Source organism: Xiphophorus hellerii, chromosome 21 (assembly GCF_003331165.1).
Source record: "Xiphophorus hellerii strain 12219 chromosome 21, Xiphophorus_hellerii-4.1, whole genome shotgun sequence".
In the NCBI taxonomy this organism is placed as follows: domain Eukaryota; kingdom Metazoa; phylum Chordata; class Actinopteri; order Cyprinodontiformes; family Poeciliidae; genus Xiphophorus; species Xiphophorus hellerii.
The window spans coordinates 2,224,107-2,228,436 of record NC_045692.1 but is presented as its reverse complement, the minus strand read 5'-3'; positions in this window follow the sequence as shown (position 1 = coordinate 2,228,436).

Below are 4,330 nucleotides of genomic sequence, written 5' to 3'. Positions count from 1 at the left end.
AACCTGCTAATAGAGGTCAGAGGTGGAAAATGAACAGCAATTTGTCAGTGTTACAGCAGCTCTTCTCGTCGTGGCAGCACATGTCAGCGAAATCCACCAAAAAAACAGGAAACGACCTTCCTGTTGGCAAAATTGGCCTGTCATATCTCATCAGCCACTCATCTGCTTGAAAGGCGAGATGGAAGAAATGGAAATGGGTTGAGACAAAGAGCAAGAGATCCACTTTGAAACTGAGGGGGGAATTTGGCGGCAGTGGTGGAGCTAATCAGTTTTACTTAATCAGCAAAGAAGGCAAAGCAGGCGAAGCAACAGAACTGAGTGAAGGCAAGAGAGGAAGACGAGCAACAATATGAAATTAACCCTCCTTCCTGTGTTTCTTAATTCACCAAGCAATGACGCATTTATTTATGAGGAGGCAAACTGAGAGTAAGCCTCTGGCAATTTAATCAGAGAACCAGTTCTATAACTGCATACCAAAGTAACGAGTAGAATTTGTTGTATTTCCACCTCTGTCTTGGTTTTGCATACTGAAGAATATTGTGTTCCTGGCTGATAAATCACACACTGCCAAGATCTTCTATTTTTTCTGCTTCCACAGAAATTTCCTCAGTAATGTGTGTGTGTCTTTCCTTTTAGGTTAACATTTTTTTGTGCTCATCAAATAAACATGCGTACTCAGTAGCAACCGGATCCACACTGCGACGGAAGGTACAGTGACTACAGCCATGGATGCAAAGCACCCTGCTGGTGGTGCTGCACGGTGAACCCCGGTGCGCTCTCATCGGCATCTTCCTCATGCCTCCAGGACAACATCCGACATGAATGTAAGAGGGAAGGTGGAGCAGTGGGGAAGCAATGGCCTAAAGGTTAGAGACATGGATTTCCTCAGAGATCTCTTTGAAAGAGAAGTGGAGAACTAAACATGCTGTTCAATCTTTGAACATCTCAGCAAGACACGACAACAAACCAAGGCTTATGGATGTTTGATGGCACTTCAGAAAATAAAACATTCTCAAATACACTTTTTCTCTTTTTTATTACCTGTGTCTTTTGTCCAAGGACAAACATGGCGACTTCTGCCAGAAAACGTTTGATCAAACTATAAGTTTGAAGCTTGACTGAGTGTCTAAAACAAGGCAGTTTAGGATAAGGCAACACATTATTGATATCTAGAAGTTGCTAAGAACTGGTTGTCTAAGATTTGTGCAAATTTATAAAATTAAAAACAAAAATAAATCTCACAAAAGTATTCAAAGTGTTTGCTCAATACTTTGTTTAAGCACCTTCATCAGATGCTTCACATAGCAAGTCTTGGTGCTCAGTTCAGATTTTTTCAGTTCAGAAGTCTGATCTTTTTATTCACACTATTAATTAAAAGCGAACACAACCAGATTTCCGTGTAGACGGTTTATGACTCCAAAGGAAACTACATGCACAGTAGAACAATGTAGATGTCACACAGCAGCGCTCTGTTTACCTAAGTAATAACAGATGGATCGAGTTGGGAACTGATGACAGCGTCACGAGATCAGAACCAGACAAGAAATTGAAAAAAATAAAGCCCAATAATAGCAACAGTGTTTAGTGGTGGATTGACTGCAGCTTCTGTATAGAAGTCAGTTTGGAAGTGGAGTCAGAACCAGGACTGGTGGAACTGGGAGGTGATGCTCTTCACTGACACTGACTTCCTTTATTTAATAATAATCACATTTTCTGACATACTGAATTTTGGTTTTCTTTCTCCCTCAGTTGTAACTTTCAAACTGACAAAGAAATAAAGGCTTGATGTATTTCACTCTCTGTGTAATGGACCTATAGAGTTTATGAGTTTCACTTCCTGACAAAAAAAAAAAACACTTTTTCTGCAATATTCCAATTTTCGAGACGTACCCGCAGCTTCCTTGCTACTTGTTATCTGCAGCTCATTTTATTTGTCATATTAACTTTTCCTGACAATCAGAAGTCTGAAAGCGAGCCTATACATTTTCCCTGCATCTCCTCCCTCCATGCTGGGTGGATAAACACTGGCCGCTTTACAGGACTGAACCACGCAGATGCACACAGACAGAGCAAAGAGGCTGCAGCAGACAGAATGGAGAAATGCTTTGCTCACGTTCACACAATATCTAGAAATCCAATCATTCGCTGCAGCGTTGCTGGCCAACCATGCTGTTCTGGATCCTGTGCATCCAACCAACAGAATGCCTTGTAATAAACCAAAATGAATCGGTTTGCATTAGTTTTGGAATCAGTCGGCCTCGTTTACTCCTCTTATTACGAAGCGGTGTGTTCATATGAGGGTATATTGATCATCTTTACCCTGTCTGTGTTTTGTATTTATAAAATAAAATGTGAACTACTCCAGAGCAGTTCTGCTCAAAGACATTTTAAGAATCAAAGCAAATGGAAGGTGAAAACTTTGCTACGCTCCAGGAGACGTGAACGTGTGCATGCAGCTTTTCACGACCCTGTGCTAATGTTCCTGCATTATTTATTGGCGCTCATTAAAACCAGTCAATTGAACGTGGCATTGATGTAAAGGCCTTTATTGAACCTGTCACCGTAATGTTCGCCGTGACGTTCTATCACTGCCGGATTGTTTGGCTCCAGCCTGAGGAATAGAAATGAGTCGCTCTGTACCAATCAAGGCTCAGTGTTGCTCCCAGCTGAAGGATTTAGGAACCCCAAAGGCTCTGGAAGAAATTCGCACTGGCACGCCGTTCAGACAGAAACCGCATCAGGTTTGGGTGGTTTCACCTGAACACAACAATGGTGGTGTCACCTCAAAGCAGCAGCACACAAAGCTCTTAGTTTAATCCAACATATGAGACACATGAAGCTCTATGAAGGCAGTTAGGGGAACATTACAACATGAGGACGTGAGTGAATGGGCATGTTGATTTAAAGAACTGAACTCTGACTGTTGATGGATCAGAAAGAAAAGAAGTAACCAGGTGGAGGCTCTTCTCTAAAGCAGCTTCTGCTTTTATAAAACCCAAACCTTAATGCATCATTGTATGAAAGATTCGCTCAGTTCATCTGATGCTCAACCAGGTGTCACAGTAATGGAATAATTTACATATTTGACTATTTATTTATTTTTTTACTTATTGTTTGTTTGTTTTTTTTTTTATCTGAAGGCAATGCTTCATTTCAACACCCTGACAACATCTTCATATTTACACACAGAGCACACGCAGAGCTGGAAAACGCTAAGTAGTACCAAAAGAGGGAAGAAGTTACACTACTTACTGAAATGATGCTAAAAACAGGAAGTAAAAGTTTATTTAAAATAAAGTTGCAAGATTATTCTACTGAACCTCTAAAACATTTATGTGTTGGAAAACAAATATGAAACTGCCATGTGAATCTGGATCCATCCTGACCATTCTTTGGGAGATGATCCAGACACTGACTTTGTGACTGTCTGGTTGTCTCTTCCGGTTTTCTCATCTTCTCTTTTTTTTTCAGGTGGCATTGTGGGTTGGCATGTTTTATTCATAGATATTTGGAACGATAGCTGTCCACAAATATTTGAGAACCCATCTAAGAATAACTGCAATTGCCTATTTTAATAGTTTAAACACCAAATATACCTTACAGAGAAAGTCATCTTATTGCTGCCACAAAAGAATATCCTCAGTCTCCCTCATTCCTGCTCTCAGGGGTTCAACCAATCAGGGCTAATAAGAACAAATGGATTTACTGGATTGACTGCTTTGCAAACACAGGCCAATAGAGTAACCAGTACTGGGCTAGGTTTTTTAGCTTTCCAAGCTGACATTTTAGATATGGTCTTTGACAAATTCCAGATAGTAGGCAAGGGTCCAACTGTACTGCCATTGTTGGGCGTCACCTTTAGCTGTCCCACCTGTTCCTCAGGTTTCATCCTGTTATCTGTTAAACGTAGCACAGCGAGGTACCAGAAACACTCAGCATGTTTTTCCTCTGCAATCATGCAGGCTTCAGTCTAACACATTCAGATAAAAACATGACCCAAAATAATAGAAAAGAAACAAATATTTACATTACAGTGAAAAACAGCTTTTTTGCATAATAAGTTTTCCAAGCACATGAAAAAGTTACCACAAGCAACAAAAATAGAAGCAATCTCAGTGACAGAGGCCAGAAGTGACCTTCTATTCATTTATTACCTTTTCTCTCTCTTCTTCAGCGAGACACCAAATTCTCACATTATTACACTTTCCAACGCAATAAAAACAGAGTGGGTTGCTCCATGTAGGAACTTATTTTCCATAAGCATATGAAGTGTGTGGGTTATACAAAGGAAGCTTAAGAACTAAAAAACTCAAGATATTCAGTTTGACAA